The following is a 17,531-nucleotide window of genomic DNA, read 5'->3' on the forward strand; positions in this document are numbered from 1 at the left end:
GGTGACTTGAGTGCCTCCCACCAGGTTCTGTTACCCAGAATCCCTTGCAAACCTTAAAAATTGTCAAAAAAAAGACACATTTCTGTGGTGGAAAGTTCTGGAATCTGCATGGATCCACAAATTTCCACACACCCCACGTTCCCCAGCTGTCTAGTTTTCAGAAATGTGTGGGTTTGGTAGGTTTCCCTAGATGGCCGCCGAGCACGGGTCCAAAAACCCAGGTGACCCCCCCCCTTGCAAAACCAGGTTGTTTGGTGATAGACAATTTTGATGTCGCCTCAATAAGTTTTGGGCCCCTGCCTGTCGCGGGTACTTGGCCCTCCCACACGAGTGAGGCACCGTTTTTATCGGAAGGCTTTGGGGAACGTGGGGTGGGTGGAATTTTGTGGATCCACGCAGATTCCAAAACTTTCCACGACAGAAATGTGAGGAAAATGTGTTTTTTTGGGAAACTTTTTTAGGTTTGCAAGGGATTCTGGGTAACCGAACCTGGTGATAGCCAGTCAAGTCACCCTATCCTGGATTCCCCTGGGTGTCTAGTTTTAAAAAATGTATAGGTCTGCTAGGTTTCCCTAGGTGGCGGCAGAGCTAGGATTCAAAATCTACAGCTAGGCACTTTGCAAAAAAAGAGTCCGTTTTCACTGTGAAAATGTGGTGTGTCCACGTTGCGTTTTGGGCCGTTTTCTGTCACGGGCACTAGGCCTACCCACACAAGTGAGGTACCATTTTTCTTGGAAGACTTTGGAGAACGCGGAGTGGGTGGAATTTTGTGGATCCATGCAGATTCCAGAACTTCCCACCTCAGAAATGTGAGGAAAATTTGTTTTTTTTGACACATTTTTAGGTATGTAAGGGATTCTGGTTAGCAGAACCTGGTGAGAGCCAGTCAAGTTACCCCATCCTGGATTCCCCTGGGTGTCTAGTTTGTAAAAATGTACAGATTTGTTAGGTTTCCCTATGTGCCGGCTGCGCTAGGGCCCAAAATCGACAGGTAGGCATATTGCTAAAAACAAATCTGTGCCTAGTCTGCTTTCTGCCGCCCTAGGGGGGATATCGGGGGGTGGGGTTGCTCTGATATGCCCCCACGGGGAGCAGAAACACTGTGGCTATTTGTTTGGGGGTGGGGGCATTGATATGCCCATTCTGGGCAGCCCCTACCCCCACACATAAAAAAGCCAGCATAATCGTTGGTGTCAGGTGGGCTTTTTGCCCCCCCGGGGGGGCAGATTGGGGGCTATTGCCCCATCTTCCCCCCCAGGGAGGGCAGAAAGGCTGTAATTGTTGCGGGTGGGGGTGGTGGCATTGGTATGCCCGTTTTGGGCAGCCCCCACCCTAATTAAAATGTGCCCAAAAAATCCCTGATGTCTACTGGGCTTTTAGCCCCCCTGGGGGGGACAGATTGGGGGCTATTGCCCCATCTGCCACCCAAGGAGGGTAGGAAGGCTGTAAGTTTTGCGGGGGAGGGGGTGGGGGCATAGGCATGCACGTTTTGGGCAGCCCCACTCTAATTCAAATGTGCCCCCAAAAACACCCTGTCGTCTAGTGGGCTTTTTGCCCTCCCTGGGGGGCAGATTGGTGGCTAATGCCCCCATCTGCTCCCCAGGGGGGGCAGGAAGGCTGTCATTTGTGGAGGGGGTGGGTGCATGGGCATGAATGGTTTGGGCAGCCCCCACCCTAATTCAAATTTGTCCCAAAAAATCCCTTGCGACTAGAGGGCTTTTTGCCCCCCCCCCCCCCCCCCCCCCGGCGGGGCAGATTGGGGGCTAATGCCCCCATCTGCCCCCCAGGGGGGGCTAAAGGTCCACTAGACGCCAGGGAGTTTTTTGGCCAAATTTTATTTAGGGTGGGGGCTGCCCAAAACGGGCATGCCAATGACCCCACCCTAATTAAAATTTGCCCAAAAAATCCCTGGCGTCTACTGGGCTTTTTGCCCCCGTGTGGGCATATTGGGGGCTAATGCCTCCATCTGCCCCCCAGGGGGGGCAGGAAGGCTGTCATTTTTGTGGGGGAGTGGGTGGGGGCATGGGCATGCATGTTTTGGGCAGCCCCCACCCTAATTCAAACTTGCCTAAAAAAAATCCCTGACTAAAGGACTTTTAGCCCCCCCCCCCCCCCCCCGGGTGCAGATTGGGGGCTAATGCCCCCATCTGCCCCCAGGGGGAGCAGAAAGCCTACTAGACACCAGGGATTTTTTTGGGCAAATTTTAATTAGGGTGGGGGTTTGCCAAAAACGGGCATGCCAATTCCCCCACCCTAATAAAAATGTGCCCAAAAAAATCCCTCGCGTCTAGTGGGCTTTTTGCCCCCCCCCCAGGGGGCAGATTGGGGGCTACTGCCCCATCTGCCCCCCAGGGGGGGCAGGAAGGCTGTAATTTTTACGGGGAAGGGGGTGGGGGCATGGCCATGCCCATTTTGGGCAGCCCCCACCCTAATTCAAATTTGCCCCAAACTTACTGTGGCGTCTAGTTGGCGTTTTACCCCCCCAGGGGGCAGATGGGGGCTACTGACCCTATCTGCCCCCAGGGGGTAGAAAGGCTGTAATGGTGGTGGGGGCATTGGCGTGCCCATTTCAGGCAGCCCCATCCTAAAACAAATTGCGCTGAAAAAAATCCCTGCCGTCAAGTGGGCTTTCTGCCCCCGGGGGGGGGCAGATTGGGGGCTACTGCCCCCCAGGGGGGGTAGAAAGCCTGTAATGGTGGTGGGGGGGATGGTGGCATTGGCGAGCCCATTTCGGGCAGCCCCCACCCTAAACAAAAATGGCGCAACAACAAAATCCCTGGCGTTTAGTGGGCTTTCTGCCCCATCTGCCCACCAGGGAGGGGGGCAGAAAGACTGTAATTTTGTGGCCAGGGCATCAGGATGCCCGTTTTAGCAGCCCCCACCGCTAATAAATACCTCATAAGAAAATCCCTGGTGTCGAGTGGGCTTTCTACCCCGGGGGGGGCAGATTGGGGGCTACTGCCCCTATCTACCCCCCCCCCGGGGGGCAGAAAGGCTGTAATGATGGTGGGGGTGGGGGCATTGGCGTGCCCGTTTCTGGCAGCCTCCACCCTAAAAGGAAAATGGTGCAAAAACAAAATCCCTGGTGTTTAGTGGGCTTTCTGCCCCCCCAGGGGGGCAGATTGGGGGCTACTGACCCATCTCCCCCCAGGGGGGGGCAGAAAAACTGTAATTTTGTGCCCAGGGGTGGGGACATCGGCATGCCCGTTTTGGGCAGCCCCCACCCCTAATATATACATTTATTGGGGGCTACTGCCCCATCTACCCCCGGGGGGGGCAGAAAGACTAATTATGCCAAAATAATTATCGGTGGAGCAAAGGCCCTTGCCCAAGGGGCCGCTCCCTGGTGCCTAGTGGGTGGATTCCTGCTTGGGGATCACCCTCCTGGGGCGATCCCCAAGCATGGATCCCCTTTCCAACGATACCTCTCCTGGGTTTCTACGTGCTCAGGGGGCTGAGATAGCCCCCTGAGCACGTAGAAACTGGAGCTGAAATGAGCCTCTTGGCTCATTTCAGTTTCGGTTTCACTGAAATGACATCAGTGCGACGTGCGCGCAGATCGTCATTTCAGGGAAACCAGAGGCGGGCCTCGGGAGCTGGGGAATGTCTTACCCAGCTCCCGAGGCTCTTTTAGCATAAAGGGAATCCCTCTGGTGCCCGCACCAGAGGGATTTCCAGGGCGATGTGCTCATGACGAGTCCAGCTCGTCATGAGCACACGACCACTGTGTGCCATGACGAGTCCAGCTCGTCGTGAGCATCGAAGGGGTTAAGATTCCAGTTTAGAAGTCTAGATTCTTTATGATTCTCACTTGCCTTTAAAACTGAGCAGTCCCTATGACAATTTTATCTTTGACTCGGTATCTACCTTGTGCTAGACCATATTTGCTTCTGGCTGCTAACCAGACTAGGGCTCAGCTTCTGTTGCCTATTCTAATTCACATTTGTTTTAATTTTGAGTATTTCGAAGTGAATTGATTAACCACTTGCTTTTTGCAATGATTTAAAATTTTAAATAAAGCTTCATTGTTTGTATTTGGAACTTATCCTGTGTGGATTTTCCACTCTGGATTGTTTTATGCGAGTTCTCTGGGTTTTCTTGTAATTTTATGACTAGGCCTTGCCTTTGGGACTCACACTCGGCCCGATCCAGCCAGTCAGCCCTTTTAATGGTAAAAGCGTCAAAAGTTTTTGGTAAAGCATTGTTTTTTTTGCAAACTAGATGGCCTTGGCAAATTAAGTTGTTAAGGGATTTTTTCCTAAAATTGTCAGAGTGGGGGTTCCCTCCACTTTGGGTCCTGGAATTGTGTGGATTGTACTGAATCTTTACTCTTCAAATTGTTGGAGATTGCATTACGTGAGTATGAATACGGCTCTGTGAAGTGAGTTGCCTTGCGTACGTGGAGTTTTTATTTGGATTGTGCTAGCATACTATGTTGTCTTGCAGCGTGCCGTGTGATGTAAATTGAGTTAATTTTTCTGCGGCAGGGTGTGTTATCCGCAAAACATGTTATAGCATGTGTGTTATGCGCAGTGTGCGCGGTGGCTTTATCTCAGTGTTTTTGCGTTATATGCAGTGCGCGCACAACAAAAGCATTGAAGCCAAAATCTGCATTGCATTTTAAATGTTTTGAGCAAACTGCTGAAATTGTTTTAAATTTGTGTTTGATGAAAATATTGTGATTTAATGTGGTTTTTGGGTTAGCAGATTCAAAGAAATTCAAGATTTCAAGATTGTCTGCTGAAGGCGTGTGGCATCACGTAAAGATTATTGGTTATTATCCCATAAATCCTTAATGGTTTAATTGTGATTGAACTAATTAGGGTTGTGTTTTTAATTGCTTTGTGCATAGAAAATAGACGCACTGATTCAAAGGTAGATTGTTGCTGGTCATAAATATATCTTAACATGATTGAACGTGTTTTAGTGTTTCCCTAGTTTTCTAGTGAGTTTGATTTCCTTTCTCGTATCCCGGTAGGCAGACAAATGCCTTGTTTGTATTTTGTTTTGTACTTTAATTTTTATTTCAAGTCTTTTGTGTTTGGAAAGCTTTATTTGAAAGATAGTAAGAAATACAAAAGACCAGTAAAAACATATTAAGCATAATAAAATAGAAACCTAACAGAAGAATTGGCTATTGCAGGGATAAAAAATAAAAGCGGTTTAAAATTTTGGAGGGGAGGGGGAAGAGGGGGAAGTGGGAGAGGGAAAAAAATCTTACACATTGGTTTAATGAGATAATGCATATTTACACAGAAATGTGAATAAAATCCTAATTAATTAGTGGCTACAATAAGCCAACAAATGTAAAAAAAAAAAAAAAAGCGAACAGAGAAGATAAACATTCAAGGAGGTTTAAAATTTTCAGAATTTAAACGAGATTTATCTGCTAAAACTAGATTGTCTAAATAAGTGTAAGAGGTATTCAAAAAAGATCTCTATTAGCCATTGGCTTACATGAGGAGGCGAAAGCAATGTCAAGTCGATGAAAATGGCAAAGACTATTCCACCAGAGAGTTTTGTAAGAGTTTTCCAGTTGAGAGAGATGTGTTTGAAAGCTAGGGCAAGCATAAGGTTGAAGAGAACATGATTATGGGAGGAAAGATCTAAGGAATCAGAGAGACTTCCAAAGAAGAGAAGAGTAATGGAATAGGAAATGGAAATATTAAACAGACGAGAGATATAAGACCAGACTTTCTCCCAAAAGGTAGAAACCGAGGGGCAAAGGAAAAAAAGATTAATGAGATCAGCATCAGAAGAACCACAGGTCCAACAGTTGGAGACCGTGAAGTGGGAAATTCTAGCAATAGAAACAGGGGTGAGATAAAGTTTATGGTAAAGAATAAACATAGATTGAGTAAGAGAAGCAGATCGAGAGATTTTGAGAGAACGGGACCAGAGTTTGTCTGTTGTGCTTTAGTTTTTGGGCTTTTTTTTCAGCATAGGATGACCATCCAGCAAAAATGTAGAGATTGAGTTGATTGACAGGAAGGATTTAAAAGATAATAGGGGAGGGAGATTGTGTAACAATTGGATTTAGCACTTTTTCCTTCATAGCACTTTACTTTTGTTTCGGTATTATTATTCGCATCCCAGGTCAGATTCCCAAGAAAGTTCCAGTTTGGTTTTTGCACGTTCTGAATCTGAAAGAAACACGTTAGTTAGATTCCTCACCTTAGAATATCCCCAGGCGTCAGACTGGATCCGGAAGGTTTTTCGTCAGCAATACCCCTTGCGCGTCGCTAGGCGTCGTCTGCGGCTCCGCGTCCGTCGTCGGCGTCGTGCGCCGGGATGACGTCGTCGGAGTACTTAGACGCCGCCCTCGCGCGCTGACGTCAGTTCTTCTTTTTTCCGCGCCAGTAAGCGCAGATCCGGGAGAGCTACCCCTTTTAGTCTTTTTTGACTAAATCTTTTTTGATCATTTTTGATCCTTGTCTGTCGACATCTGGTGCCGGTAGGATGCCTGGGTTCAAGGCTTGCGAGGATTGCCATCGACTGATGTCGGTGACCGATCACCACCGCCGGTGCCTTTACTGTTTAGGCCCCGACCACGACGCGGAGTCGTGCTCCGATTGCCAGGCCCTGACTTCGAAGGCTAGGCGGGAGCGGTCCCGCAAGCTTCTCGAGCTTCGCCACGACGCCACCACCGATCGTCCGGCTCCAAGTCGTCGGGTAAGTCCAAACATTCTAAGAAGTCCAAGAGGCGACATCGCTCTTCGGACTCCCCTCGCCGGTCGCGCGACTCGGCCGAGGGTCAGGGTGGTTCCACCCCCGCGGCTCCAGCGGAGCCGCAGGCGCCGCGTTCGTCCCCACACCCTCCGGTCCCTGGGACTAACGCGACGTCGGCGGAGATCAGTGCCTACCTCTCGGCCATGAGGAGACTGGCCCCGCCGTCGACGCCCGCTGGCGCGCCTTCGGGCCCCGCGGGCTCGACTGGGCGACCTTGCCTGCCGGCGGCTCCGGCCCCGGCGCCGTCGACGACTCCGGTCTCGACGCCGCAGGTCCCCGCGGGGCCCATGCCTGGGCCCCCGTCAACGCCGGTTAACCTAATCACTCCTCCACCGGCGCCGACGAATGAACCACCGACGCCGCCGCCGGCGCCGACGCCTTCGGCGCCGACTCCGGACGGCGTCCAACCCCAGTTTAGCCCTATTCCGGACCCGACGCCGCAACGGCGTCGACCGACGCCGCGGCCGGCGCCGCTTGAGACCTATCATCTCTACAGTCCGGCTCCGATCATTCCTCCTGTCTATCAGGAATCGGAAGACGGGGGCGACTGGGAGGGGTTCGAGGACCCTCTGGCTGTTCAGTCACAGCTTTCACAGGACTGGGCAGATGAACTGGGGGAGGCCAGTGGGCTGGACACCTCGCCAGACACTGGATTCACTTCTCCTCCGACTGTGGCTTCGGAGGAGGGTGCAGCATTTTCTGTGGTGCTGCGCAAGGCGGCCACAGCCCTTGGGCTCGAGCTGCCTGCCGTGGCTGTGAGGACTAACATCCTCACTGAGGTGCTTCAATCCGCAGCAAGCTCCACTGAGCCTCTGCTGCCGTTCAATGAGGCCCTCACTGACGTTCTGCAGGGCACCTGGTCCAAGCCCTCCACAGTTCCTCCTGTGGATAGGAACGTCGCCAGGCGCCACCGCCCTGCTCCGGGCGACCCCAGTTTCCTGTCCCAACACCCCACCCCCGAGAGTCTGGTTATCCAGGCCTCTACCTCCCAATCCTCCTTCCCGACCGCTCCGCCGGACCGGGATTCCAAGAGACTCGAGCAGTTTGGCAAGAAACTGTTCTCGTCCCTTAGTTTGGGCCTGCGGTCTTTAAACACCGCTTGTCTCTTGGACCGTTATTCCCATTCTCTGTGGGATACGGTGGAGGACGTGCTGCCCCTGTGTCCGGAGGAGGTCCGGACACGTCTTAACCAGGCTTTGGCCGATGGGAGGGATGCAGCACGGCACGCCATACGCTGTGGGCTTGACACCACGGACTCGCTGGGTCGGGCGATTTCCACCACGGTGGCGCTCCGCCACCACGCCTGGATGCGGTCCACGTCATTTTCCGGGGATGTCCAGTCCACCCTCATGGACATGCCCTTTGATGGCACTCGCCTGTTTGGTGAGAAGGCGGACAGTGCGCTGAACCGCTTCAAGGACTCCCGGGCTACGGCCAAGTCCTTGGGCCTCTCGGCTCCGCGGGCGCACACCTCCGCTTTTCGCCCCTTTCGTGGCCAAGGAAGGGGCGCCTCCTCGCGTCCGCAAAGCCACCAGCCGCAGAACCAACCTGCGTGCGGTCGCGGACGTGGTTTCCGCCGTGGCGGAAATGGAGGACGACGTGGTCAGCCCACCTCCACCCCGGCAGCATCCGCCTCAAAGCCCTCCTAGTCCGAGCTTTCAGGCCCATACCACGCCAGTGGGCGGCAGAGTTCGCCATCACCTGCTCCACTGGCGGTCCATAACATCGGACAGGTGGGTGCTGCAAATCGTCCGAAGGGGCTACTCCCTCCCCTTCGAGACGACCCCTCCAGCCATGCCACCGCAGCACCACCGTATCTCGGGGGATCATTTGAATCTTGGCCAAGGGGGCCGTCGAGCGCGTTCCGAGTCCAGAAGTAGGTCGTGGTTGTTATTCCCACTACTTTCTGGTTCCCAAGAAGGGCAAGGGGGGCCTACGCCCTATCTTGGACCTCCGGAATGTCAATGCCTTCCTCCGAAAGGAAAGGTTCAAGATGCTAACGTTGGCTCAGGTTTTAGCTGCCCTAGACCCTGGAGACTGGATGCTAGCGTTGGACTTGCAGGACGCATATTTCCATATCCCCGTCCTGCCGGCCCACCGGCGTTACCTGCGGTTCACGGTGGGCCAAGAGCACTTTCAGTTTACCGTGCTCCCCTTCGGCCTCACCAGTGCCCCTCGGGTGTTCACGAAAGTGATGGCGGTGGTCGCAGCTCATCTGCGCAGATCAGGGGTTCCAGTCTTCCCCTATCTCGACGACTGGTTGTTGAAGGCGGGCTCGCCCCAGGCAGTCGTCTCCCACCTCCAGACTACGGCGGATCTCCTGCATTTGCTGGGGTTTTCCATCAACGTGCCGAAGTCACACCTGAGTCCCTCTCAAAAGCTCCTCTTCATCGGAGCGGTTCTCGATTCGGCGCAGTTCCGGGTCCATCCACCGGAACAGCGGGTCCGGGATATACAGGCCCTGATTCCCATCTTTCGGCCTCTATCCCGGGTTTCGGTCAGGCTAGTGTTGCGGCTTCTGGGGCTGATGGCCTCCTGCATCCTACTAGTGCATCACGCCAGGCGGCGCATGCGGGCTCTGCAGTGGGACCTGAAGTTTCAGTGGGCCCAGCATCACGGCAACCTGTCCGACCATGTCTTGATCTCGGAGGGCACTGCACAACAGTTGCAGTGGTGGCTCACGGACCGCGAGTGGGTCAAGGGCAAGAGCCTCTCCCTTCCCCAACCGGAGCATGTCGTAGTGACGGATGCGTCCCTCCTGGGATGGGGTGGCCATATGGGAGAGGCGGAGATCAGAGGCCTCTGGTCTCCGGCGGAGTCTCGTCTCCACATCAACCTGTTGGAGTTGAGAGCGATCCGGCTTGCACTGAAAGCCTTCCTTCCCTCTGTCAGGGGAAGTGTCGTGCAGGTGTTCACGGACAACACCACCGCCATGTGGTATTGCAACAAACAGGGCGGGGTGGGGTCGTGGACCCTTTGTCAGGAGGCTCTGCGCCTCTGGACATGGCTGGAACACCAGGGCGTCACCCTGGTGGTTCAACATCTGGCGGGCTCTCTGAACGCCAGAGCAGACAAACTCAGCCGCCGGTGCATGATGGATCACGAATGGCGTCTGAACTCCGAAGTGGCGCAAGGTCTCTTTCAGCAGTGGGGAGAGCCTTGGTTAGATCTATTCGCCACCGAAGAGAACGCGCAATGTCAGCAGTTCTGCGCGTTGGAATTTCCAAGGCGGCACTCGCTCGGCGACGCTTTTCGTCACGAGTGGAGTTGCGTTCTGTTGTACGCCTTTCCGCCTATACCACTTCTGCCCAGAGTGCTGAAGAAGATCAGGCACGACCGGGCCCAAGTCATCTTGGTGGCTCCGGATTGGGCACGAAGATACTGGTATCCCGAGCTACTCAGTATGTTGACCGATCCCCCGATTCGTCTGCCCCTTCGGGAGGATCTTCTGTCGCAGCAGCAGGGGACGGTCCTCCACCCGAACCTGTCCAGCCTCCACCTCCATGCGTGGAGATTGAGCGGCGGCAGTTGATGCCATTTGACTTGCCTCCTGAAGTCTGTGATATCATTCTGGCAGCCAGGCGTCCCTCCACAAAGTCGGTATACGCCTGCCGGTGGAACAAATTTGTGGCATGGTGCACAGCAAAGGCTGTGGATCCCCTTTCCGCCCCTCTTTCTGAGGTTCTCCTCTTTCTTCTTTCTCTGGCCCGGCAGGGCTCTGCCCTGGGCACCCTGAAAGGTTATCTTGCTGCCATCTCCGCCTTCTTGCGGCTTCCTGATCAGCCTTCTCTTTTCAAGTCCCCTGTGGTTACACGCTTTCTCAAAGGCATTACACACACGTTCCCTCCGGTCCCTTTTGTAATGCTTTATCACAAGGTTTGTTTGGCACGTGCACAGCTCCTTTTAAAACAGTTTAACAGTTAATGTTGACTTTTTGACTTTTTGATTTGATATTATAACCGTGCTTCCAGGGTGTCACTCCTCTGATGTGAGTGCCTCAAATAAATCCTAATGTAGCAAACCCTAGGTTTAGGGTGTGTCCCCCAGGCACTGGTTGAACGAATGAATCATTAGCTTTGTTTGCACCAATAAACATTTGTTTGTAATTTTCAATAAAGTTGCACTCTTGTCAATTCATTTAAACGTTCGTTTAATTCATCACGACGTTTTTTTTGTAACGAAAATGCAGTGATTAACAATTTCTACGCGTCTCACATATCCCAATGCATTTCGGCTTCAAGATAAAGCCTTCGTCAGGGGTTTATCTACAACATAAATGAACAAAATCAGCAAGTTGTATCTTTCCTTCAATATGTCTTTAACAAACAAAGAAAACGATAAGTTCATTTTGGCTAAAAATGTGTCAATTACATAACGTAGGTTTGTGGTTTCTCCTGTTCATCATTAATCTAGCGTGCTCTGTGTGGGTCTTTGCGTGGGTTAGTGCGAGTGGTTATTGGACTTCGTGGTGCGGAGGTGACTGTGTACTCGAATTAATGTGTTCGTTGGGTACTTACTCGTGAGTCAGCGTGGTCTAATTCTGGTTGGTGTCCTTCAGTATGTGTCGGTAGCTGAAACGCTCTCCCTTCGTTTCGGTGTTGAAGTTGGAAATTTCACGTGGGTTCTATGAGCGTGTGATTAAGTGTGCCTCGGAGTGTAAGAGTCAAAATAGGACTATGAGTGTGGCGGTTGGTAATGGTGCAAGGGTTTCTGGGTCTTGTAGTGCATGTGCGCTGGTTGAATACTACATTATGCCTGATGGTGGTTTTAGTTAACACATAATAATAAACGAGCATAAGATAGACTTATCAAGGTGATATCAATTAAGCAATATAAATCAGAGGTAACATGCGAATTCCATGCGATCATTCATCCCATGCGGTTTCATGGAATTTAGTAGACGTATCCAATAATTTTCCCGTTTTAACAATGTCTTATGGTTGTCTCTTTCTTCAATTTTTTTAACTGTTTCTAGAACCATGAATTTCAATTGGCTTACGTTGTGACCACTTTCTTGGAAGTGGCTGGCTACGGTGGATTTAGCATTGTTTGTTCTGATGTTACTTTTATGTTCATTCAAGCGTACTTTTATTTTTCTTTCTGTTTGTCCTACATATATCTTCCCACATGGGCATTTTAAGGCATATATGGTGTTTGTCGTATCACACGTGGCTGTTACTTTCAGTTTGATGTTGTGTCCTCTCATTGGGTGAGTTATCTGTGATCCTGGTATAATGTTATTGCAATTGTTGCAATTTTTACAAGCGATTGTGCCTTTGTGTTGGACGGGTTGATCTGATTGAATTGGGTTCTTTATTATTTCTCCCAAGTTTTTGGCTCTGGTGTATGCGAATATAGGTTCATTTTCAAAAATTTGGTGAAAATCTGGTTCTAAACGAAGTATGGGCCAGTGCTTTTTGATGGTATCCTTAAATCTTTTGCTCATGGTTGAGTATTTTGACACCACAGTCATACGATCTTGTTGGTTCCTCTTACTTGGTAGTAGTGCCATTTTTCTGCTGATCTTATTATTTCTCTCCTCTGCTTGATGTAGGATATTTTGGGGATATCCTCTGTTTTTGAATCGCTGTAACATTTCCTCAGTGCGTGTTGTTATATTGTCTGGTTCTGATACAATGCGTTTGACTCTGAGGATTTGTGTGAAGGGTAAATGGTTTTTTAAGGCGTTGAGGTGGAAACTGTTGTATGCCAGAGTGTTATTTTTATCCGTGGTTTTTCTGTAAAGATCAGTCTGAAAACCTTTGTCTGTTTGTATGATCGTCACATCCAAGAAGTTTATTTTGTGATGTTGAATCTCAAAGGTGAATTGTAATCTTTGATCAATGGTATTGAGTTGTTCCAATAGGTTAGTAAGAATTGTTGTAGATCCTTGCCATAAGATAAAGATGTCATCTATGAAACGTACAAACATTTTCAAATGATTATGCCATTCTGGATCAGCTAGTATGTATGTCTGTTCAAAATTGCCCATAAAGATATTGGCATATGTTGGGGCAGTACAATTGCCCATCGATGTTCCTGTCTTTTGTAAATACCAGTTAGATTTCCATTTAAAATAGCTGTGGTGGAGTGTAAACATTAGAAGTTCCATTAGAAAAATTTGTAGGTCTAGGTCGTAGTCGCTTCGTAACAATGCTTGTTCTGTGGCTTCTATGCCAAGTTGATGGGGTATTGAGGTGTAGAGAGATTTTACGTCTACTGTGCACATGATCATTGGTGTTGTTATATCTTTTGTTGTTTGATGAAATTTTATTAAAAAGTCTGTGGTGTCTTTAATGTAGGTTGGTAGTTTGGTGACACTCTCTTGTAAATGTCTGTCAAGGTACTTTCCCACTGGTTCGTGAATACTGTTTTTTGTGGATACAATCGGTCGAAAAGGTGGGTGAGTCGGATGTTTGTGTATTTTTGGCACCATATAAATGGTTGGACTTTTTGGATGCGTTTGGATTAAGTATTTTTTAACCTTTTCATTGATGGTTCCTCTTTGGATTGCTTTATCCACTATTTGAATAAGTGTTTCTTTGATTGGACTAGTGGGATTGATATCCAGTTTCATGTAAGTTTCAGTATCTGATAAGTGTAGTTCCACTTGTTCTTCATAATAGTTGGTGTTAAGTATTACCAATGCTCCGCCTTTGTCTGCTTTCTGGTAGGTAATGTTGGTTCTATTGGCCAAAGTTGTTAAGGCTCCCCATTCTTTCTGGGTGAGGTTTTTATGTCTTCGTTGTTTTTGGAAATTGAATTTCTGTAGGTCTTGTTTTACCAGAGCTTCAAATGTGTCGAGGGTTTTGTGGCTAATAGGGGCCAAATAAGTGCTTCTTGGTCTCAATCCTTTCAAGGGATCATCCTGAATGATTTCTCTGGGTTCTACTATGTTGGAAAAGTAGTGTTTTAATCGTAATTTCCTCATTAGTTTAAAAAAGCTGATCTCTATTTCCAATTGGTTGGTGTTTGTCGTAGGAACAAAAGATGTGCCTTTTTGGAGTACTTTATGTTCAATTTCTGTTAGTTGATAATCCGAGATGTTGATGATTAGGTCATTCTCTGTCCTCCTTTCTTCTGTTTGTTGGATTTGGAGGTCGTCTGACGTGTTTGCGGTGGTGCGCTTGTTTTTTCTTTTGCCCCTCCTGGGTCTTCCTCGTCGTTGGTTCCTACCCCTAAAAAAGGGGCCGATGAGGCTGTTTCACAGTGTGATGTTGTCGGAATATTGGATTCAGTAGGTTTACTAGTGGTGCTTGCGGGCTCTCCTTCAGATGAGGATGTATCCGTGTTGATGTTACATGGTCTATTCTGTCTTCTTTTGGCGTATATATCCGCCCAGGTGTAAACCTCTCCCAATTTATAATCAACTGTGTCTCTTCGGTATTTACGGATTTTTCTTTCGTTGACTTCTTGTGTGTGTTTTGACAATTGACCATTAATGTCTTCAAGTATCTTGTTCCAATCCTCTATGGTTGAATTTGCTTCCAATTCGGTTTTTACCACTTCTATTTCTTTGGTCAATTCTTCCAGAATGTTGGAGAGTTCTTCTATTATTAATAGGATAAGATCCAATGAACATTTGTTCAGTATCGCGAACCAGCGGTCTTTGAATGGTTGATTATTCTTGCATAATGATGGTTTCAATGGAATCCTAAGTCCTCTAGGGATCCTTTGGGCTTTGTGGTATTTTATCATGGTGCAACCAGTGCCTGGGGGACACACCCTAAACCTAGGGTTTGCTACATTAGGATTTATTTGAGGCACTCACATCAGAGGAGTGACACCCTGGAAGCACGGTTATAATATCAAATCAAAAAGTCAAAAAGTCAACATTAACTGTTAAACTGTTTTAAAAGGAGCTGTGCACGTGCCAAACAAACCTTGTGATAAATCCTACATCTCTGAACTCTGACACGGAGCACGCCAACCACAAACATGGCCTATGAACAAATTACAAATCTAACGGATATACGAGCAGATACATTCGCCTATTCAGAAGATGCAGCGAACAAAATCTACGCACTTATTCAGGAAGATATCACAGAATCGTCATCAACTAGAACAAATGAACAAAACGTACGACAACTACTGTATCTCTCAAGAAAGCCAGCACCATGATAAAATACCACAAAGCCCAAAGGATCCCTAGAGGACTTAGGATTCCATTGAAACCATCATTATGCAAGAATAATCAACCATTCAAAGACCGCTGGTTCGCGATACTGAACAAATGTTCATTGGATCTTATCCTATTAATAATAGAAGAACTCTCCAACATTCTGGAAGAATTGACCAAAGAAATAGAAGTGGTAAAAACCGAATTGGAAGCAAATTCAACCATAGAGGATTGGAACAAGATACTTGAAGACATTAATGGTCAATTGTCAAAACACACACAAGAAGTCAACGAAAGAAAAATCCGTAAATACCGAAGAGACACAGTTGATTATAAATTGGGAGAGGTTTACACCTGGGCGGATATATACGCCAAAAGAAGACAGAATAGACCATATAACATCAACACGGATACATCCTCATCTGAAGGAGAGCCCGCAAGCACCACTAGTAAACCTACTGAATCCAATATTCCGACAACATCACACTGTGAAACAGCCTCATCGGCCCCTTTTTTAGGGGTAGGAACCAACGACGAGGAAGACCCAGGAGGGGCAAAAGAAAAAACAAGCGCACCACCGCAAACACGTCAGACGACCTCCAAATCCAACAAACAGAAGAAAGGAGGACAGAGAATGACCTAATCATCAACATCTCGGATTATCAACTAACAGAAATTGAACATAAAGTACTCCAAAAAGGCACATCTTTTGTTCCTACGACAAACACCAACCAATTGGAAATAGAGATCAGCTTTTTTAAACTAATGAGGAAATTACGATTAAAACACTACTTTTCCAACATAGTAGAACCCAGAGAAATCATTCAGGATGATCCCTTGAAAGGATTGAGACCAAGAAGCACTTATTTGGCCCCTATTAGCCACAAAACCCTCGACACATTTGAAGCTCTGGTAAAACAAGACCTACAGAAATTCAATTTCCAAAAACAACGAAGACATAAAAACCTCACCCAGAAAGAATGGGGAGCCTTAACAACTTTGGCCAATAGAACCAACATTACCTACCAGAAAGCAGACAAAGGCGGAGCATTGGTAATACTTAACACCAACTATTATGAAGAACAAGTGGAACTACACTTATCAGATACTGAAACTTACATGAAACTGGATATCAATCCCACTAGTCCAATCAAAGAAACACTTATTCAAATAGTGGATAAAGCAATCCAAAGAGGAACCATCAATGAAAAGGTTAAAAAATACTTAATCCAAACGCATCCAAAAAGTCCAACCATTTATATGGTGCCAAAAATACACAAACATCCGACTCACCCACCTTTTCGACCGATTGTATCCACAAAAAACAGTATTCACGAACCAGTGGGAAAGTACCTTGACAGACATTTACAAGAGTGTCACCAAACTACCAACCTACATTAAAGACACCACAGACTTTTTAATAAAATTTCATCAAACAACAAAAGATATAACAACACCAATGATCATGTGCACAGTAGACGTAAAATCTCTCTACACCTCAATACCCCATCAACTTGGCATAGAAGCCACAGAACAAGCATTGTTACGAAGCGACTACGACCTAGACCTACAAATTTTTCTAATGGAACTTCTAATGTTTACACTCCACCACAGCTATTTTAAATGGAAATCTAACTGGTATTTACAAAAGACAGGAACATCGATGGGCAATTGTACTGCCCCAACATATGCCAATATCTTTATGGGCAATTTTGAACAGACATACATACTAGCTGCTCCAGAATGGCATAATCATTTGAAAATGTTTGTACGTTTCATAGATGACATCTTTATCTTATGGCAAGGATCTACAACAATTCTTACTAACCTATTGGAACAACTCAATACCATTGATCAAAGATTACAATTCACCTTTGAGATTCAACATCACAAAATAAACTTCTTGGATGTGACGATCATACAAACAGACAAAGGTTTTCAGACTGATCTTTACAGAAAAACCACGGATAAAAATAACACTCTGGCATACAACAGTTTCCACCTCAACGCCTTAAAAAACCATTTACCCTTCACACAAATCCTCAGAGTCAAACGCATTGTATCAGAACCAGACAATATAACAACACGCACTGAGGAAATGTTACAGCGATTCAAAAACAGAGGATATCCCCAAAATATCCTACATCAAGCAGAGGAGAGAAATAATAAGATCAGCAGAAAAATGGCACTACTACCAAGTAAGAGGAACCAACAAGATCGTATGACTGTGGTGTCAAAATACTCAACCATGAGCAAAAGATTTAAGGATACCATCAAAAAGCACTGGCCCATACTTCGTTTAGAACCAGATTTTCACCAAATTTTTGAAAATGAACCTATATTCGCATACACCAGAGCCAAAAACTTGGGAGAAATAATAAAGAACCCAATTCAATCAGATCAACCCGTCCAACACAAAGGCACAATCGCTTGTAAAAATTGCAACAATTGCAATAACATTATACCAGGATCACAGATAACTCACCCAATGAGAGGACACAACATCAAACTGAAAGTAACAGCCACGTGTGATACGACAAACACCATATATGCCTTAAAATGCCCATGTGGGAAGATATATGTAGGACAAACAGAAAGAAAAATAAAAGTACGCTTGAATGAACATAAAAGTAACATCAGAACAAACAATGCTAAATCCACCGTAGCCAGCCACTTCCAAGAA

Source organism: Triturus cristatus, chromosome 4_2 (genome assembly GCF_964204655.1).
Source record: "Triturus cristatus chromosome 4_2, aTriCri1.1, whole genome shotgun sequence".
Taxonomy (NCBI): Eukaryota; Metazoa; Chordata; class Amphibia; order Caudata; family Salamandridae; genus Triturus; species Triturus cristatus.